Genomic DNA, 23,078 nt, shown 5'->3' on the forward strand with positions numbered 1-23,078 from the left:
AGCAAACATATGCTAGGGCATGTCACGATGAAGAGTTGTATTCGTTTAAAAAGGCTGGGGGGCTGTTGTTCTCTTTTTATGCTTCATGATTATTTCATTAAGGTCATTTGAATCAAGGAAATCAGACAATTGCTAAAAAACACAGTGAAGCCAAACACTAATTAAAGATTTGTTAAGGATAATATACCTGTGGTTATTTCTAGCTTGATCAGATACAACATTCCTTGTGGCAATTTGTCCCTTTTATATAGAATCTTTCTGGCAAATTAATAAGGGATTAAATATTTGTAAAGCTAAGTGGAACAAATTTGTTTCGATAAGGCTATTTGTCTTGGTTTTATACATGTGTTGCAACAGGTGGTCCTGTGCAGGTGTTGGACCGGGCCTCGTGCAATAAATTCCCTTGAATGTGATTTTGGTGCCAATTGGTTGTCCTAACTTGTATCATCACGATCAATCTCAAAATAAGTGAAATGGACTTTGCTGTATGTGATCAACCTAAACAGAGTCCTAACTATCACATGTTGTATTGCAAACTATATCCTGACTTTAACTTGGCCCAAAGGAAATGGAACTTGAACTGACCTTACTACAGGAAATATTTATACTCAACAGTGTTGCTAAAACTTTTCTCTCAGATCCAACTTTTCCCACACCAGACCTTTCCCGTTTTGAATAAATATTGTTGGGCTCTTTACATATTCATTCAATTTCTATTCCTATTGTTGAGAAAAATTCTGTATCTGTCCCTGGTTGAGTTTCTTGGGATAATACTTGAGCAAAAAAATAAACAAAACCTTTAAAAGCCAACCCTTTATTTTCCGGATGCTACATAAGCATTATATCGCAGTCTTAGTCGCCAACTCGTTTCTAACATGCAAAAAGAGAAACAAATGCGTCTATGCTGTATTTTCGATCAGACGAGATCTCTCTCTCCCCCGTCTGTGTGGGAGGGGGCGGGGCAGTTTACACACACACGTGGCTGCTACATGCAGCAACACACGGAGGAGATGGCGGAGAGACGCGCTCCAAGGTGTGGTTAAACTTTACCCGTCTCGATGTGGACAATGCTCTTTGCCAATAGTGCAATAAGAGTTTAGCATGTAAGGGCGTAACACGAGCAATTTGTCTAAACATTTAGCAAAAGTGCTCCACATCCAGAAGGAGGAATGCACCGGGTTCAACTGTCTTTCTAGCAGCTCTGTAGCCCCATCCACGAGTAACTTTTCCACGTCAGCAACACATGGAGTTAACAAAATTATACAAACGGGTTAATGATTAGAGGTAACTGAGTTATTTATTTTGTTAAAGTTTCAGCTATTCTGTTTACAGTTCTGTTATCACATTATTTAATATGATTTGTTAAAACATTGTTGTTTCTTTTGATGTGAAATATTATTTATTTAATTCAAATAAAAAGCAATGTTAATTCTGTTCACAATTTATTAAGTTAATTTAATATTATATGTATTTTTGAATCAAGTATTCATCTTTATTGCCTTCATTGTTAGTTTCCACATGCCTAAAACAACCTCAAGCTAAATCTAAAAGTTGATGGCTAAATCAGAGCGTTTGAGAAATTGTGCAAGGCATACAGTAATAGTCTGAATAGTCGATTAATCATTAAATTAATCGATAGATTAATCGATTATCAAATTAGTAGTTTGTTGCAGCCCTCATTCCCCTCACTGTAGATAAGGAACCAATTAATATATGTTAGAATCAAAGCTAAAAGAAGCTACTAACTCAGTGTTCTGAATTTCTCGTGGAGTACCTCAGAACCTTAAATCACACAAATCTCATTTTGATACCACTCCAATACAGACCTAAATTCTGATATTCAAAGAGAGTTGATCCATCATTCTTCATTTCAAAAATACAATTGTATCCGTATCGTATCAGACCTTAGTCTCTTTATAGTGAGTTATAGTGTAGACCTGAGAACTTATATGAGTAGGGTTTGGTCGCCAGGTTTTGTCAGTTTTCTTGAAGATCCCATTTCCACACACCATACCCAGAACAAGTTTTTCCCTCTTGACTCACTCTAGCGAACACTCGCTCTCTCACACACTCCTTCCAGTGTACTCAGTTTCTTTCAGGTCCTTCCATTCGCCTCTCCTCTCATGCTGATTCGTGCCCCTCTACCTTCCTCCCTTCATTCGTTACTTCCCAGAACCAAGGTGCTCTTTACATTTGAAAGACCAATTTCTTCTATTAGATTAATTTATCAAGGTAGCTTTGGGGCTCACTGACCACTGCAGCAGGAGTAGAGGAAGGAGACATGAATGCAGGGAGAGCTTTAAAGGCCATCTTCTTTTTCTGTAGATATTTCACTCAGTCATGATTTTGATTTACTGTAATCCTAAGAGCTTGCCATGTGTCATGATGTTTCAACCATTTGAGACTTTCTTTTTTTTTTGTCTCCAAGCTGCATACCTTTGTTATCCATCCAATCATGTTCCACAGATGATGAACAGTTTGATTACAAACCGTCCTTAGGCACGTTTGCCCACATTGTGTCTCATTATCTATGAAAACATTGCAATCAATCTTTTGATTTTGGTGACGCATTATTTGAATCCCATTTAAAAGACAAACCACTTTGTTACCCCTACAACCGGAAACTTTCTCATGATAATATATATATAATCTATAAATGTTTCATTCTGGTCCACATATTTGTGCAGATTATTTGACTTTAAGGCCTCTAGGGGTCTTGCTTTAACCAAGAACAAGGCCACAAAGGCAAGCTCTCAATAGGTTTCTAGAGGACAGTTTGTTCCATTGGTCAGACCACAATTAGTTTTTAACTGTTTTGACTCAAACATCATTCCTTCAGTCAACATAGTTTTTAGTATCTCATGAAATCATAACACAATGGACCAGCTGAATCTAAACATCAAACCAGAGTGTGGTTTACCCTCAGTTTACTGTGTTATGCCAGACTTCCCATGAGTAATTACTGACTAACAGATGTCTACATCTGTCTTGTACTCATAAACCCTTGTGTTTTGCAATCATTGCCTGTAATTCGTTTTAAATAAGCATTACTATTAACGACCCACACAACAGTTTTATTTGAAGGAGAGAGAGAGAAATGCGTTTTACAATCAAATGGTGGTCTTTCTAATTGGAACATATCTTTAGATTGTGATCTTTCAACTGTAACTTTTTGCTTCATTGAGAAAAAATCTCAAACCACTCACTCCCTGTGCAACTTTTCTGTTTTCTAGGCAAGATGTCACATTACCAGAGATTTAGTAATCCAATGAAAGTTGACGATACGTGACACCAGTTAGATATCAGGGTAAAAAACAATTTATCCAATTTACTTCAAAATACACTTTTACCTTTTTCTTTCTGGTTTTTGTTAGTTAGTTATACATTTCCTGATTTGCCCTCTGATATATTTCAGCATTACATAAGAACACATCAATAATAACGTTCAAATGTTAGAATCACCATTTTTACTAAAAAGAGCCTGAACGCTTCCGATTATGCAACTCTTCAGAACGTATTTTTACTTCCTTTTTACAGCTAAAAACACACATTTGGTGTTCACAACAAATCAGGAAAAAAAACAGGTTAGCTATGTCTTAAACATTTTTCAAAATTCCCCTTTTAGTGCATGTTTTATTATCACTTTCTCCCTCTATCGTATTAGATGTTTGGATCACTTAAAACACTAATTGTGGCCATTCAGAATGAATTCAATAACTTGAACTTGTTCAGTAGCAATAAGAGATTGCCGGTGATTACAACTACTTAACATGTCTTAAAGTTGAAATATAAACCCATGCTAAGATAATCACATTGAGCATCAGAGGAGATGTAACATCTGCTGTCACTTCTCAATTGAAAACTACCCACACACTATAATTCACTCAGTGCTCTATTTTCCAATTTCCCCTGCTCTCATTGCCTGGATGACCATGTTAACTTGTACGCCTCCGTCTCCAGTGCAAATGTAGTTGTAATTGTTTTTTTTTCTTCAAGAGGCCAGTGGGTTGAGCAGCATCAAAAGACCCCTATTTGGCTTTCCTCTTCCTCATGACCTGAGATACCTCGAGTTTCCCCCTCCCAACACAGACACCCTTTTTTTTCTCTTTGCGGAGCCACTGGTGGAGTGTGTTAGCTGAGATTGTCTCCCTGTTCATTACCCAGGGTTTGATGTGGCCTCCAGATGACAGCTCAGCCCCTATATTACCTCGGCCAAGTTAGCCGAACGACTGAATGAACCCCCTTTATAGCTGTGCATATACACACACAACCACACAAACATGCATTCAAATCTTACATGTAAGTGCACTATGAAGGGACAGTAATGTTGTACAAGCATATTAAGAATAATACGGATATTACTCTCGTGTTATTTTCATAAACACGCTCTAAATATGTCTCGGCGTCGCAGAATGCCCATCAATTCAACAACACCGACTAAAATGTGCTTGTCGTTCCTCTCAATTAACTTAAAGTCATAATTGGAAAAGGCTAAGTAGCTGTCGTCTGTCTTCAGCGTGGGCTGGGAGGCAGAAGTTCACCCAGTGGCTTTTAAGATGTGTGCGTGCTTTCCGTTGCTCTAGTGTGATTTGCAACCGCACACGACTGTCAAAAGCAATGAATCACGTTACTTAAGTCAGTCATTAAAGACGTGCTATTCCTGTTACACAAAGTACTCACATCAGCGGCTCCCCGTGACACCAAGGCAAGCTTTTAAAACTCTTACCTGTGACATACCTCAGTGTTTTTGATTCTCGGCTAAATCTTTGGAGGTTAGTGCTTATTGCTAGGTGTTTTTCTGAGATTACTTGTCAATCAAACAGCCGCGCAGTAGTTGTCCTTGGATTCTCTGTAAAAGAAAGGTGGGAAAGTGTGAGAAACCATAAATGTAAAAAATGACAAATTATGTCCTTTAAGAGACTGCTTCAGGATCCATATATGATAGAAAAAGGTGTTTACAAACAGCGACAGAAGACTAAAAGCTTTTATCAATTACAGAACGCATACATTGAATACAATTGGTCTTATACCATTAATAGAAGGTAGGGAAATATAATGAAAAACATTGTATTTTAAGTCCTTCAAAGAATAATTAGCTTATTGTTACTTCACTTAGATCTCTGAGCTTCACCATGCGGAGTGATGTTCTGTCATTTAACACGAGAAGGCTGTTTTCAAATTCACCTGCTGAATCGAAATCATACTGTGACGTCACCTTAAATCATAGTTTTGGGACTTAGTGACGTAACAGCTACAGTAGTATGGAAGCCCATCAGGGTCATGACTTTGTATCCTTTGATGGTGTTGAGTTTTAAAAAGATAAATACTATGTGGCAGTGGAAAACCACAACGTCGCTTTTCTGGTGTGAGCAATCGGGAATCCATCTTTCTTCCAACCTGATTTGGGCAGACATAAATAGGGATGGGTACAGAGCCCAGGTATTAAACGGGCCCCGGGGCTGAATTATTAAAGACCGTGGTACCGTTAAGCTCCGAGGTTATCGATCTTTTTATCGGTACTGGAGAAATCTAAAAAACACGTCATATGTATCATGCTACACAACATTATATTGCAGTTTTAGTGTCGCCAACTCCGTTTCTAATACGCAAAAAGACTACAAAATGCGTGTATGATTATTTTTTGGATGTTCGATCTTTTCAAATCCAGACCAGATCTCTCTCTCCCCTTTCCCTAGACATAAAGGAGATCCAATTTGGAAATACTAAAATTATGAAATATCCTCACATTTAAGGGCATGTTTAAACTTATTTTCTCATTCACATCAAGTTGTATTTGCCATAGCGACTGATCGGTTTATTGTCCAAATATTTAGATTCCTTTATGCTGACACAATATGTAAAAAATGATTGTCAAAATGTTTCCTCGTGACCATTTCCTCAACAGAAATGAGTTCCAGTAAAGGTCACTGATTCCTGAAAGACATATTTGTCGTTAACTATTTTTAAATATCTGACTTGTCAGCGCAGTTAACTCAAACAAAACCCCATCCACCATTCATTTGTTGCTGGGGAAGCAGATAGCAAATTATCTGTAATTTGGTTAAATCCTTAAAAACTGCACTTGCCATTTTGAAAATAGCAAGAAGTATGACTTGAACGTCCATAAAACTTGTAATGGTACCTCAGTTTGATCAGCAGATGGATCAACACACTCTCACTCCATAATCGTCCAGGAGCGACGTTTGGTCAGGGTCCCATGGCGTGCAGTTGTGACGCTCCTAGGCTCCTTCAGCTTCATAAAGGGACGCAAATAGCTTTCAACTGATTGCAATGTATTCCCATCTGCTGCGGGATTTGACGCTCATGGAAGCACGGCATTCGTTTGTGTCGGCTGCCCTTAAAGGCAATGTGAGCGTCCATTCCCATTGGATAACGGAGAATTGTACACGCGGAAGTAAGTATTCCCCTTACTGTCGATTGATTCTACAGTGATATCTGCACTGTTCATCGACAAAAAAACACCAGATTATCCTTGTTAATTACACAACATTGATTGGTTTAAATTGTGTGCAATGCTTTTGTATTTTTCCCCTTCGATTCGGAGAAACAAATATTTTTTCAGAGTAAAGGATGACAGAAGACACTACCCAGAATCCCCAGCTATCGTTTAGGACTACACCATCTGCTCTGTTTGACAAACCCCTTTTTTTTTCACCATTCATTCCTGGCTGGCGTCTATGTCACGTGATCTTCAAATTTCTCCCTGCAGAAAAAAAAAAACATGGCCGAACTTCGTTTTATTCTCGGTGGAAAATGCCTATTTTAAAGTTAGTTTGGCCAACAAAATGCGTTTTGATGTCATTTGATGCGAGAAATATGAGTTGTTATTTCAGATTATGTGTGCAGTGGATGTACATGATCTTTAGTTTGCTAGTTATTACGAAGATTACTTCAGGAAATTGCGTCCATAGAACGTTTTCATTGTTACCAAGGTGGTTGCTAGGGACGCTGCTATCGATATTATTTCTGTTATGTTGTGTAACTGTTTAATGGTGTTATCTTTATTGCTACCCCTTTCCCCGTCAATGTATAGTGTTGGTCCACAGCGCAAACGTATTAGTTTAACAAAATCCGCATCTAAAGATACGTTATTTTCCACCGTGCAATTCCAGTCTCACATCTCACATCACATCGTCATTAACAAATACTGGAAACAGTCCGAAAACATTTAAAAAAAAAAAATTAATACTTTATTCCGAGTGTGCTTGCTTTTCTCTTTGAAAGTAATCACATAACGGCATTGTAATACACGGTTCGGCTGCATTAAATGTTACATATCTGCCGTAGTTCTCTATTTATAGAGCCCTGATGAGAAGACTTCTAGACAAACATGAGGAACTGCCGCCAACACTGAAAACGTGACGTGGATCATAAATATATCAGCAATTAAACAACATCTTACATTTCTCTTCACACAATACGTCTCCTCGCAGGATCAACACTAATTCGGCTGACTTTTATATTTGATCCAATTGGTAGATAGGCTGTATTTACACCATAAAGGTGCACAGCTGATAGAAAGGGACACATGGTGGTTAAAGTATGTTATTGAATTTCATTTTTTTTATTATTAGATATTAATAGGATCCCTATAAAGTATATTCATTACTCGTTATTCTCTACTAATAGTTAATTAAAGACTGTATAGAATGACTATTTTGCACATCCCTTTCAAGATTTCAAGATTTTCTAAGGTTTATTGACATATCATATACACAAACGGTGTAGTTATGCAATGAATGAAATACTTGGGTCGCAGGTTCCTCAATAGTGCATTAAAATACATTTATCAATATTTGTGCATACCTCCAGCAATGTTAACTATGTTGAAGTACTTATTTTAACTGATATTATACATATGTATTATACTCTTATAGGATGTATATAGATATTTCATCTCCGGCCTTGTCAGGTATTGAACAATCAATAAATAAAGAACACAGAATTATTAAATATAAAACACATAATTTGTGTGATTATACTAAATGATTTACAAATAAACACCACTGCATATTTACAACTGTTACACATGCTTATGTAACGCAAATGTTTCCAACTTGGGATCAATAAAGGTTATCTTATCTTAAGATGATCGATGTCTACTGCCATATTTACAAAATTTGCCTCTGAACCTTGACAAGTGCATGTTTCAGGCTTATCAATTAATGTAATGTAATGTTATCAATTAACAACAGGAGGGGTCACAAACATAAGACCAGCTGTTAAATAAAGCTCTTCTGACATAGCTGGCATGTGGGTATATATATTAATGCTGCCCATTATGGGCACAAGCAATTTTCACCCATTTATTAATTATATGTTTTAAATTTGAGTGTTTCCTATCCCCTAAACCTCCAGGGATGTACACAGTATACTGGCAACTTATTATTATGGGAAATACGAAAAAGTATTTTAAAACTACAACTCCCAGTAGAGACGTGCCATAGATAGAGAACATGTTGCGAAACACAATAGCCAGCATGTGTAGTTCTGGACGGGGTGGGGGAGGGGGGGAAGCGGTGGACCCGTTCAAATGGTTCAAATCCAGTTTTGGACAGTCTGCCGTGGTTCCATCCCATTTCAAGCAGGTAGCACAATCTACATGCATTGCATTACTCTAAACGTGTAATAACGTGCTTTAACCAGTAGGTGGTTTGGGTTAAAAAGCTGTCAAGTTTTCAGTGTTAACAAAATAAAATATACTGCTGTTTCTGGTTTAGTTTACGACGGATATATTTAGTTATTGTTTTGATATTTTTTAACACAAAAGCGATGGAAAAAACCCACAGCAACACAGAAAAGATGGTCTTAACATGACCCAGCGGTCTAGTAGTTAATAAAAAACAATAATATCAAAACAAAATATTACTACTAACTGTATTGTGAAATTCAACTGAACGGTAAAATAATAGTTTTCGGTCTATTCTGAGCCCGATCTCTGTAGATAAATAAAAATAAAGAACTACGACAGATATGTAATATATTTAATGCAGCCAAACCATTTATTACAATGCATTCATGTGATGACTTTCAAAGAGTAAAGCAAGCACTGCTGAATAAAGTATGATTTTAGCTTTTACGAAATGTTTTTTTTCATATGGAATGCAGTTGGAGGTCAACCAATCACAGAGCTTGAGAACTAATCACGGGGTTTGTCAAACAGAGCAGATGGTGTAGTCCTAAACGATAGCTGGGGATTCTGGGTAGTGTAGTGTCTTCTGGCATCCTTTACTCCGAAAAAATATTTGTTTCTCCGAATCGAAGGGGAAAAATACAAAAGCATTTCACACAATTTAAACCAATCAATGTTGTGTAATTAACAAGGATAATCTGGTGTTTTTTAGTCGATGAGTAGTGCAGATATCACTGTAAAATCAATCAACAGCAACAGCCCTTCCACACTACAGCTTCAAAAAAAGCTTGTCAGCGGGCGTGTCTGAAGCTCGACCAACAACCAATCACATGAATCTCCCGCCCCTGACACACAAGCAGCGGTTTGATTTTCTAGAGCTTGTACTGGCATATGATTTGATTGGCTGACGCTTCCACCGAAAGCTTCAGAAGCTTCAAAAGTTGAACATTGCTCAACTTTTGCAGCCTGAAACGCCAGGAAAGCTCCGCTCTGCTACCCACAATTCAGTTCTGCGAAAAGCGAGGCAACGTGACGTCACCCCATTCAAAGTGAATGGGCAGACGCGTTGGAAACCGTTTTTCAAGCTGTCGAAGCTGTAGTGTGGACGGGCCGTAAGGGGAATACTTACTTCCGGGTGTACAATTCTCCGTTATCCAATGGGAATGAACGCTCACATTACCTTTAAGGGCAGCCGACACAAACGAATAGGCTTGTTTGAGACAAGCGAGACCTGCGCAATTTTGATCAACGTCTTGCTTGTGCGTTGCATGATGGTTAGTCATTTTGTCCGACTTGCTCTGGAGGCTCGCCTACATGAGACGTTGAAATCTCGCGGGACAAAGACGCCCGCAGCCTTGAGAGCGAGGCGAGGCGCGGCGCGGCGGCGCAGTTCCTCTCCAAGGGCTGCGGAAGCGAAATGCTTGATGGGAAACGACTCGCTGGTATCTCGAGCTGAGCGCTCATTGGTGGTTTTTACCTCTTGCTGCTGATGAAACTCTCCAATTGGCTCGGCAAAAGTTTGTTGTTGTTTTGTGTCAGTTTTACGCCGCCCCTCATTAACATTTTTCCTCATTGTTCCACAATGTTTATCATCATGAAATTAATATCTATATATGTTATACTATACTTGCACTGCTTACCGTTTTCATACTTTATATATCTTAGCATATCCATACACACTGTTCATACTGCCCACAGGCTGCTGTGTGTATCTAGTGTATTCATACACACTGTTCATACTGCTCACAGGCTGCTGTGTATATTCATACCCCTCACTGTTTATTCATCATTCAATTAATTCTATATTTTATTCTGTAGATTGTGTACATTACTTTTCACTTTACTGCTTGTTGCACTCCTGGTTGGAAGCTAAACTGCATTTCGTTGTCTCAGTACCTGTAATCTGTGCAATAACAATAGAGTTTAATCGAATCTTGAGCAGAAACAAATGTATTTACTTAGTACATATCTGACATTAACGATTAAACACATGTGTGCATTCTTTATAAATGCAAGTCAAGCCGACTCCGGAGGTGGCGGTATGCACCTTAAAGTTGTTTGCAATCCGCCAAAAAACCGAGAGAAGAAGAAGGCGAAGCAGCAGAAGAAGAAGAAGAAGAAGAAGCCGACTCGGAGCTGTCCAACTTCAGGCAAGCTTTTTGAGACCTCCCCCGGCTTCGATCGGCTATTCTCGTCTACTTTCGAGGCGAGCCGCAACGCGTCTCAAACAAGCCTAATGCCGTGCTTCCATGAGCGTCAAATCCCGCAGCAGATGGGAATACATTGCAATCAGTTGAAAGCTATTTGCGTCCCTTTATGAAGCTGAAGGAGCCTAGGAGCGTCACAACTGCACGCCACGGGACCCTGACCAAACGTCGCTCCTGGACGTTTATGAAGTGAGAGTGTGTTGGATGGATACTTCCTGCCCATTACTGCTGAAAGATAAGCTTCCTCGCTGTCATATTACAGACACCTCTGTAGACGGCAGTGATCTTGGCACTGTGGTCAGTTGTACATGCAGTACCACAAGGTGACTAATAAGGAGGAAACAACGTGATGCAAGAAGTCCTAGTTTCTTGCCCCCATGCTGCTTTATTCACATGCCTGCCCTCCATGTCTTCCTGCACCCACTCTCTGCTGTAATGAGGGTCCCCGGGGAGCTGGAAAAAAATTCTGCCCCCTTCCTCTAACCCCCCGTCGTGCGTGTGTTCATGTGGTGTATGCTCATTTCCTCATTGACGTAGCTCCCTGCCACATTTATGGTGAGATTAATGGAAGGGCTTTTACAACATAAACGGTGGTACACTAGAAACCATTATTAGCATGCAATGTAGACTGTGAGCATGGGGAAAGAAGATGTTTACCAGAGCAGAGGAGGTCTTGTTTGTTTGCCAGTTAGTAAATAATCCTATGCATTTAAGTGGATGTTATTGAAATGAGGTGACATGTTAGAGCCGACCCAAGAAACAGTCCTTTTTGGTGTGGATTATATAGAGCCGCCATTTTACCCTTTGTCTCATAACAACTAAACCATGAGGTGTAGGCAGGTTTTGTCTCTAGATTCCTCAGATCAAGATGAATCTATTATATAATGCTGTTCCAATTTTGGCGAGGGTCCTTTGTTGCATTCATTCTGTACTTCTGTCTCCTCACGTTCAAATGACATGCGCCCACATCAGTTATGAGTGATCCTGATACATTTGATGACATTTAACATGATCAGTGTAAATGTCACTGAAATTAAGCTTGACTTTTTTTTCCTTGGTTTTTCAGTGATGATGCTGATCAAAAAAAGTTAGATGTAAACATTACTGTGTCTTTGATTAAAAACAGACACACACTAATATGAATGTTCCAGCCTTGTGGGAGGCATTCGCTCCGAACGCTGTCTGGTGCATTTTCAGTGTTTTGCTTTAATTGTACTTAAAACAGGGACTGTGATTTTTCCAATGGACTGATCTTTTGTCCCTTTCTAAATGTCATCAGGGGGGCAACTACAGCAAAAACCCACACAAAAGAACCATTGCGGCCCATTACATTACACGGAGATAGACTGTGTGGGTATGTCAAGGACTTTTGCATAGCAATTACTGTTAAAAAAAATAATTGATTGCATTAACCTGCCCTTTCACCATTTTACAAGTCTGATCCATATTCCTAAGTGGTCGTGTAGTGTGGGGTTTTAACCTAAGAGAAAACGGCGTAATGATTTTGTCAGGCCAGTATTGAGTTGCTCAGTGGTGTTGGTGTTACTCATGGTGTGCTGCTTTTCAAGCATCCGCAACACAACCAAATGTCAGTGTGTGTGACTTTCCATTGAGAGGAACCTTGACACACATTTACAAACACACACGTTCAGATAAAGCTTTCACCCTTTGGGTTCTTTATTCTTTTCTTGTGTTGCCACTTGGTGGGCCTGGTAAATGCTTTTAAGAGATTGTCTATTTTAAAGTCAAGCTGCCAATCTCAGGTTTTTATGCTGTTTTATTCTCGTTTTGTGTTTTTACTGAATGTCTATTCTTGATGGATTAAAGAAGTAGAACAGAAATACAAATGCATCTCTCTTACGTGCAATAATCTGATTAAACACACGGCATCTTTTCGGGACAGGAATTGAAAATGTGAACTATGTCTGATTATGACATATTGTATTCTATCCTCCGTCTTTCAAGGGTGTACTGAGGGGGAAACATATCCAAGCAGAAAAAATACAATTCCTCCCGGACCGACCAAGTCTCATCCTTTCTCTCTGGAAGATTACAAAGCATGCTGGGACAGAGAATGACACAATCTGCCTCCCTATCCTCTCCGCATCAGGCTGTTTCTACACCAGCGTCCATAGGTTACGATGACTAGACTCCCAAACTGCTCAATCCATAAAGTCTGGAGCTGCACCTGTCTCCCACCTTGTGTATAATTCATTATTATGTACTTATGGATTCCTGCACGCCTCACAAAGTGCAACTCTGATTCATTGCAAAGGGAAAAGGAACACTCTAAAGCAGCTTTTATTATGGAGAGCACAGTTCTCCACCACGGCGCCTGAGATAGATGTGGTGTTATGTTATGGCTTTACTACTACCACTAAATCATTTGATAGCAATGTGGCTGGAACAGAGACAATTATTGACGTTGTATCTTGCTGTTTAATAGCGTGGCACCAACACACGTAGCTCAATGAGACGCAAAGGACCCTCGCAATTTTATTCCTTTCTGCTTTATTAGGAGTGTTCTCTTCATTCTTTTTTTGTACATTTTCTTCTGACCGGCATTGCCACATAGTGCAGTTGCATTTAAGCCATTAGTCTTAAAATGTGTTTGTGTCAGTGCAAGGCCTGTTGTTGTTGTCCTCCTCTGCTTTTTCTAAGGCTGATGTGACTTTCATTACCAGGGTCTGACAGCACTGAGGCGAGTGGACGTCTGTTTGTCACCCTCTAATCGGGCTTGGCAGCCTACAAGGTGTGCACAACACCTCAGAGAGAGTGGCCTTCTCCTTCTGTCTCCCTCAGCGGAGGAAAAGACCAATAACACTACCCTGCACATTCAGTCCACTGTTCAATTTCACTTCACGTCCGTGTCAGTGCAGCGAATTGGATCAGGCATCTATGGACAAATTCCACGTCCAGTTGACTTGATGGGAATTGGCCAAACCTCACCAGGATCTCACACGTTGCTGGCTTGATCCTGCCCCAGCTGTCAATTGCAATATACAGTTTAGACGTAAAGCTATCTAATCCATTTTGAGTAAATCCTGCTTTTTGGTGTCAGGCTATCGACCTACGGCCTGCTGTTGCTTATCTATCTCTCCCCGAACAAATGTTTTTATTTGATGGAATCCCAGACAGACTCCTAAAAGAATATTAAGGCTTTGGGCTACAATTTTATTGGGCCTTTATTGGATTCAAGCCGGAAAATGTGGTGTTTATATAACATTGGTGTTACAACAGCGGCCATTTATACATGTAATGTATATAAATATATATGGACATCCGAAGGTTTCCCTCAGTTAAACATGTTTTGTTTGTTCTGCGGTGGGCATTCACACAATATACTGTTATATTAGTCATCTAATTCAATGTCAACCTCAAAAATCAACAACCAAGGTTTAGGATTAGGACTATCAGAAGCAAAGATGGAGGTAATGTTGCTATAAAATCACAAAGCCCTTTTAGAATTTTTAATTATAGTTTTAATCCTTTGATGCCACCACATTGTGCAGCGTGTGCCACATCAGGGTCAGGTGTATGATAATAAATGGAGGGAGATTACACAAGGTCTCCATCAGGCCGCTGATGGCTATCAGAAGGTTGCTAAATATATTCAATTAATTATACAGCATTTTCTGAAGACGAGATGTCAGACCCTTGACAGTCCACTGGCCTGACTTAGAGATCCACTGCTCAAGAGGACATTTGTCAGTCAGGGCATCAATGCTAAGGCATGTCAAACCAACATTTGGTCAGATTCAATAAGGCTGATGGAGAAAGAGAAATAGGAGACAAAGCAATGAAGATTAGAATAAAATGATCAAAAGATGGAAATATCAAAGAAACGGGTGGAATAAGAAATAGATCCAAATCCTTCCTTTTCCTTTTCTAAACGCCAGAATGAGTGGCCTGTAATCGACAATAACGCACATTCAGACAAGAGCTCACATTGTTTTATTAATCCACCGCCTTCATTTAATTCAACGGAGGAAGGAGGGGATTGTGAGGGAGGTGGAAAGAGGGAGGAGAGTGTAAAAACATGATGTGGGAGTCAGAAACTGTCTTTTCTCTGCGTGGAGATAAAAGGTTAAAAAGCCTGATATATCTTTCCTTTCTTTAAATGCACCTTTGTGCCTGTGTGTGCAGATCTGTGTGCATGTATGCGTGTGTGTATGCTGATGCATTTGCACTGTGAGTGTTTATCTGCGTTAGGATGGGGAAATGCTGGCTAATAACAAGATGTGGTGTCTTCTTTCAGGCAAGCGGCACGCGTTTAAAATGTCAAACATTAGAAATCTACAGCCTTGTCATGACAACTCTTGACGGAGAGAAAATAACAGACGAGAAGAGTGATAGATGTAGCAAGATGGAAATAGTAATGGATGGAAAGGCGAGAGGGAAGATGAAAACACGTCTTCCTCTCCCCTCTTCCCTCTCAGTATTCCTTCCTTCCAAAGCGGCTGAATTTGTCTTCTTCTTTTCCACCATCTTATTCTCAAAATCTTTTTTTGTTTCTTGGCTAACACCATGGAGAAACCCCCTGTTGTGTCACTCGGCTGTTAAACAATCCCCACATCATTAGCGGCCTGCTAGCTTTCCTTTTTTGTTTCTTTTGATTTGTGTCTCGGATCTTCTCATAATGCTTTGCTGTTGATCCCCGACAATTTGAAGATAATTAGGTTTATTAGCATGTAGGAGGAACATCCACCCTTAAAAGAAGGATACACATGTAATTTCTGTGATTTGCACAGCTCAGTTTTTAATTTCTTTCAAGATGAAAAACAGAGAGACTGATGGTAGAGGTGATTTTACTGGTTCTCCTTCACAGCTGGAAGCTCTGCATTCAAATCAAAGTATGGGTTTGATATTATATCTCAATCTCAAGTTCAATACAGATTTCCCTTCAAGCTATGTTACGGCCCGGCTCTGGGGCTATAACATAAACCGGAGAGTCGAGACGAGGTTTGACAATATAACAATCGTTTATTTATAATAAACAAAATGAGCGAAACCAGCAACAGGTCCCCCGAGGCTGGCACGGAGAGAGTGCCAAGAGGAGTAAGAGCGAGCCACACGAAACCGGTTGGGCAGATAGGTGCAGCTCATCAGACTGGATCCTGCAATCACACACACACACACACACACACACACACACACACACACACACACACACACACACACACACACACACACACACACACACACACACACACACACACACACACACACACACACACACACACACACACACACACACACACACACACACACACACACAGATGCACACGCACACGCACACGCACACACACACACACACACACCAGGGTGTCCGCGGGGTCTTAAAAAGTATTAAAAGTTGATAAATCAATTTAGCAAAAATTAAGGCTATTAAAAAGTATTGAATGGCATTTTCCAAGGTATTACATTTTGTAGCTTGTTTTCAATAAATATATGAATTGTTCAAAGAGGTTGTATTCTACAGTGTGCCTGAATGTAATCATTGCGTAGGTGTGTAGTGTGATTCTGTGTAGTTTATTTATGGCATCCCGTTGGTTTTGAAGTCATCTGAACAGGACATCACACGCTCACTGCTTGATAGCGTGCGAAGGTCCGTTTACGCCGGTTGTTAAACAACATCGTTATGGGGAAATGCAAGTTTGCGTCCAAATGGTTGGAAGATAAGGGGGAAGGACAATCAATACTGTAGTAAATGTGAGGTAAAGTGTGTCGCCAAGGTAACCGGATAAAACTCCAAGTGGCGATGAGGTCTTAAAATGTATGGAAAGGGTCTTAAAAAAGGTCTTAAAAGGAATTACATTTAACTTCAGGATTCCTGCATATACCCTGCACACACAGCCGACGGCACCCCTCGTGCTGTGGAGGGGTCGTCACAGCTACTCGTCCTTTATAATGTGTGACCTTTTTTATTACACTGAGTTTTGTTCAATGTATAGTCATGTAATGACTCAGTCCTTTTATACATGTATTCCACCAAAACTGCCACATTATATATAGACAAAAAATACAAGGCAGTGAGGGGTGTATGCAACTTCTACATCCTCAGTTGTGAGTCACAAATGAATCCCTTGTTGCTTTTTACAAAATACATATTTTTGCTTAAAGATAATTGACTGAAACAAGCAGAAATAGTAATTTCCACATTTGTGCAACATATTAATGGACACTATATAAGAGCATTCCTGTACACTAAGATACATATTGGCTTTGTAACTCTATACTAAAACCTCAGCATTTTAACCTAATAGTATCCCAAAAAGACAGAAATAATGAACAAGTCATTATGTATTGTATGTATTATGTACTAGTATATTAAATCAACTGGTGTTTAAATGAGCATTTTAATACAACTAAATATGCCATGGGACTTGTGTGGGATCTTTTGGATACCTAGAAGCTTTAAAAGGGTCATTTTTCATGGAAGTATACATGGAAATATAATGCAAAATGTAAAGGAATCGTGCAAACCTTGGATCAATTGTTAAACAATCTGTGAATTCTCTTTACTGATGTCTAAAGTTATGTTGATACCCTGACCTTGCGAACCGACATCACAGATTTATAATCAAGCCTCCATCTCTTGCCACTCTATGATTAAAGATAAAAACAATAATTGTGGAACAACAGAAATCCCAGATCCGGATCACAACCAAAATCTAATCGACAGTTCCTTTGCCCTAGGCCAATCTGCTTTCCAATTTTCATTTCACGGACAGACTAACCATCTAACATCATATTTTGAAATGGCAGGTGTTAAGTTCCCGACATACAAAGTGATGTTTATGAGTAAATTGGAGACTGTTTAGAACTAAATATGTCTATACTGGTGATTAATATGTAGCTGAACTCGGAATGAAACCGAAAATGTTCAATCAAAGCTAGTTATGAAAAACCACAACATTTGGGGGAAGTTTATTCAGAACATGCATTATACACGAAACTAATCAAAGTATAAAGACACATTTTTCATTCAAACAAATGCAATATTCCTCCTACACTAGAGGGAAGAGTGCCACAGCTGAACAAAGAGCAACAGAAAGTGAACCTTATCTCCAGTGTAACGTCAGTACGTCAAGGCTTGTTGTGGCCAATGCATTAATGAACACTCATTACCAGTTTCCAGTGCCACGTTTCCACTTCACTTAAACGGTTTTCAATTATGGAACTTCCTTTCAGAACACACTTTGCTCACTGCCAAAAGCTAAAAAGTCAAATTGCTCACAACAACACAGTGTTAAAAAGAAGATGCCCACTCTTTCCAGGAATAGTGTTCACATTGGACAATTCTGCAGTTTGCACCAACCACCGCTTTAGGGAGTAGTGAGGTAGTGTGCCCTTTATTTAGTGAGCGATTGGGTATTGTGATGTATTGTCTTTGCCATTTGATGTTCAATGAATACATTGTGTGTTCTTGTGAGTCACGTTTTTTATGCAAGAGGCATGGCACAACCTGTCAGTTGGTCGGTAGATTGGTCAGTCGTTCCACTACAATACCTCAACAACTATCTGACACTGTATATTTTAGTACAAACATTCATTGTTTCCAGAGGAGCAGTGCTACTGGTTTGGTGATCCTGAATTTCCATTACTAATCATGAGGTTGACCTCTCTGATCCCATTTCTCAACTCAATTATTTGGGCTACAGCCACATTAAGGGTACACATGGCCAACTATTAGTCTGTGAAAATCTTGATTTGGATTTGGAGACAAAGACATCGCTGTATAGCTTATTAATTTTGTCATATTTACTTTCACCCAACTGTATGCACTTTTACGCCGGGATTCCACCAGGTGCCTCTGCGCCCTGGTCCGTCTGTGCCGCGGTTTGGTTCCGACCTCCGAAAGGCGTCATACCCCACCGGGCGCGTTTCAGAAGCTGAGCGTCTTGCGTGCAGGCTCGCAATTTTTGTTGATATGGACAGATTTCCTGGACATTTGTATTTCTACAAGAAAGTAAGTAGGCTACGTAGTTAAATGGTTTATTTTTGTGTCTTTTTAAATTGTGTTTATTGTTGTTATTTCCTACTGTATTTTGTTGTGTTGTAGCCTACAGACAAAGTTAATTATAATTGTAATAAATTATAAATTATCCAGTTATAAACGACATGCAGTGGCGGCGCCAGAGTATTTTTGTTGGGTAATCTATGGTAGGGCTAACCCATACAGTGGTGGGGCTCTAATCAGTATTTGCAATGTAATTACATACATTACATATCGCCCCCCTTGACAGATTAACGCCACGCGTGAGGTTTAGATTATTTCCCTGTCTCAATCAAAATTGAACTGTATGAACTAAAACGGCACATTTGTCTTGTAGTAAATAAAAAGGGATCACTGTGAACGTGACGTATGATAGTACACGTTGAAGATCCAATGGGGATACTGAATGTCGGTTCAGACTGATCTCAATCAGTAAGGCATGGCGCAGACCCAACCTTTCGTTGCTCTGATTGGCTGTACTGTAGGTGTATTCAAATTGCATTCGGAGGCATTTTGATCTGACCGTGGCCGCGCTGATATTATAACGAGAGAGAATTTCCACACCTATAGTGTATAAAACTCCCCCACTACTTAGACTATTCCTTGCACCCCTCTTCTAGCATAAACCCGAATGGTCTCAACCATATTGCATCAGTAGCTTGCACTTGTTGTTACAGCAGGATCAGTTTTTGTGTTGTGGACACGACCGGTATAGTTTCGCAATCCGTGTTCTCAACATTCTTACTTTAACACAATTTGTCATGGTGGGGCTAAGGTGGGGCTAAGCCATTTCTTGGTATGGCTGTAGCCTACCCCAACCATACCCTGGCGCCGCCACTGACGACATGAATCAAAGAGGTGTTGCTGTATTTTAGCGGTAAAAGAATGCATTTATCATCATAATTATAAATTACACACAGTGCATGTAGTTTATTTGGGGAGTTGACCAGATGCTCTGGCCATTGCACTTCCTGCTGGCGCTATGCAACGCCTCGCACGTCTGGTGGAAGCACACGCATTGACTATAGTGGCCGCGATCGCTGGGCGCGGCACATACGGAAATAAGTTGTCTCCGACTCAAAGCCAAACCACATTGTTCTTTGTCCTGAGTGGAGTTAAAACATTTCCCGCTGCTAATTCATAATCTTAAATGTGTCCATAAGCAGACAGTTCTGTGCCCCCTGTACTTCCTTATAATCAACAACTCTTTAATCATTACTCAGTTAAATGAGTATCACTGAGAGTGATTAATTATAGTGTATATACCCTCATCATGTTAGCTAAACAATAAGACCAAAACCCATGAAAAACACATCCTATTCCTTCAACTCTCACCATTCTGGTTTATTTTGGTGTTGATGACATGTGTTGGGTATTTTTTGGCACAGAATCTATTTCAAAGTGTGGTGAGGATGGAGTCCCTGGAAGACGAATTCCCTTTTCCCGCTGCACATCATGTGGGACGTCATTTGTGATTGTTCCAAAGTGACACCGAGATTCTGCCATCACTTGTAGGTGCTCACAATAGCACACTCACCAATCCCCCCCCCCCCTTCTCCTCCTCTCCCATCCTGTCTCTCCTTTCTTTTTGTCTATTCAGCTGCCTGTCTGCAGCGGTGACTGGTTCATCCTCATTTGCTCCACTCATATCCCAGACCTGACATCGCCAAGCAGCCGCCACTGTCTCCTCTCTCCCTCTGCTGATTGTTTGTTTGCTCAATCTTTTTGTTATTGTGGATTATTGTTGATTATGGTGCAACCATGAACCCTTACTGGAAGATTGATGTATTTGCCAACAACCTCCGCCCAGCTTTTAAATCATTGCTCTGTAAAACTGAAACACATAAAACATAAAAGACTCATAAATTCAGATCTTGCCACATAATCAACGTTTTTTAAGTAAGTTATCCAGTGATTACTTTTCTGCAAACAGGAACTGCTGGAAGCTAATGCAGACTTTCCATGCTGCATATTCCCCAAAATGTAGACAAATATATTAAAAATAAACACACAGCTACTAGATAAATAGATAACGCAACATTTCCACCATTTGGAGTTTCCATCTGGAACATTCATATGTGCTGCCATGTCTACACTAACCTTGTTAGAAGTCAATAAGATGTAGTTTTACTCTAAATGCAGTTCTCAGGGGTTAAAACACTTACAAGTCAATGGAATGCAGAAAGAGATTTAAGATGGGCAAGAGGTAATGACAAGGTGCTGAAGAGCAAAATAAACTAGATAAAGAGAAGCCAAGGTGTGGAGGAAGAGTTCCAGGGGAGATTTTGATTGGCCCATTCCTCTCCAGGTTTTAATCTGCCTGATCTGTAATTAGTGGCAACTGTGTCACAGCAAGACCTGCTTAGAGATACAAGATGGGGCTCGAACACACACGCACACGCTGGAAGATACAAGGAAATGTACACACAGAGACATAAAGGACATGCCAAATACAGTACATGCGCTTTCATACACCCATAAAGGCACATGAGATAAAGAAACAGAAAGCTGTGCACGGAAAGACTTGCAGTTTAAAGAGACCAAACACTCCATCAGCAGCACAGAGGGATGAAAGCTTGTCTTTTTTTCTGAAGCAGATCAAATGAAAATATTATAGCACAGTCAAGAAATCCACTGAGGGACAAACTCCCACGTTATGCTTTTATACCCGCTCCGCTTTCTGTAAACACTTAGAAGCTTACCTCAAAAATCACCCATCGACACATATTAACTTACCTCTGCATCTTTGTGCCTCTCCTCTGCAGCATGTCTTCTGGTTTCTTGCTAGCCTCGGGCTAAATGCTGCTCTTGATTGCCACACACTGACCGCATATAAAAAGTGGCCCCTGCATAGGGCTTTTGTGTGTGTATACGTGTGTGTGTCTAACATAGGTCATTTTGACTCTTTCTCACAGATTAAAAAGCTTAAGACAAATGAAGAGCAACCTAGTAATTTGTCTCTCTCCGTCTCTGCAGGGTGGGATTTAATAAGATTCTCACAATAGATGACTGCAGACTACAATTTTACTGTCATTGACAGCTCACTGCTACTTGGTTACATTGTAATGTCTCCGCATCTTCATACATAGGTTTGAGTCAAATTAGAAAATCCATAACAATATGAAGTATTTTAAGATAAGGAGACATGCATTTCAATAATTTAATCAATTATTCATTATAACAGAGCTCGGGCCAGTGGTTTCTAACCTTTTAAGCATGCAAAGCTACAACCCCACATCACAGGCTGAAATCTCAACCACAGATGTAATGTATGAAAACCGTTCATAGACCTCTAGATCCAGCATTTCAAAGAGATCAAAAGCAAAGACTCGAGATGTCCGAACAAATCAATATCCGAACAATTTCACTGAGCTAAAATCTGCATTTTTACTGTTCCTTTTTCTATTAAGGATCTTTAACCACTTTGATTAATCTTCTGAGTGCCTCTGCTCCGACTGGTCTAGTCCACCTTAAACCTGTTTAAAAAAACGCTGATCTAGTACACCTTTAGAGTAAAGGAATAAAGGATTTATTAAACCCTAAACCTGTTTTCGGAGCCACAGTCCCAAGCCGAGTTTAGTCCACCTTCGAAACACCATAAACTTGTATTGGGAACAACCCATTTTCTGTAAACTTTAAATGAGTAAGGAGCTCCTGATGAGTCCACCTTAAACTTGTCTTGTCAACAATTCCTTGTTCTTGTTTTGGGACTGGCTTATTTAGTCCACCTTAAACCTGGTTTGGGAACTACAATATGTATCTGACATTAACCTGCCCTTTCATTTAGACCACCAACAACAACAGAACTTTATTCCTGTTTTGGGAACCGCATATCGAGTCAACCCTAAATGTGTTTTGATAACTACAGATGATGTTCCTATACAATTATGGGAAGCACCGGTTTACTTCACCTTTAACCTGTTTTGGCAACCTTTGATTTACTCCACCTTCATTTGTTTTTGTTCCAAAGCTTTAAACCTCTTTTGGGAACCACTGGTTTACTTCACCTTGAATCTGTTTTGGCAACATCTTATATTTCATTCACCAAAACATTTGTTTTTGCAACCACTCTTTTGGAACAACATGTTCTCTCCACCTTAAACCTCTTTTGGGAACCACTAGTTTTCTCCACCGGAAACCTGTTTTGTGAAGTGTAGTAGATGCAGATAAGTGTTTTACAGAAAGTCTATGCACTTCAATATTTTGCTGTTATTGTTTT

The 23,078-nt window shown here is 39.8% G+C and overlaps 1 protein-coding gene and 1 long non-coding RNA gene across 10 annotated transcripts in view; one reads left to right on the top strand and one right to left on the bottom strand.

The window, feature by feature from the left end:
- Positions 1 to 6,282, bottom strand: part of LOC307022485 — a 65,205-nt gene extending 58,923 nt beyond the window's left edge. Inside the window, exons 1-2 of the long non-coding RNA XR_013803422.1 lie at positions 6,143 to 6,282; positions 4,727 to 4,849 (exon numbers count right to left, since the gene is read on the bottom strand). This is a non-coding gene — a long non-coding RNA (uncharacterized lncRNA). The remainder of the gene's footprint in view (positions 1 to 4,726; positions 4,850 to 6,142) is intronic.
- The window catches only part of celf2 (cugbp, Elav-like family member 2), a 401,403-nt gene that overhangs the window by 86,939 nt on the left and 291,386 nt on the right, over positions 1 to 23,078 (top strand). The gene's annotated exons all lie outside the window — the stretch shown is intronic.

This window comes from Notothenia rossii (genome assembly GCF_949606895.1).
Source record: "Notothenia rossii genome assembly, chromosome: 10".
In the NCBI taxonomy this organism is placed as follows: Eukaryota; Metazoa; Chordata; class Actinopteri; order Perciformes; family Nototheniidae; genus Notothenia; species Notothenia rossii.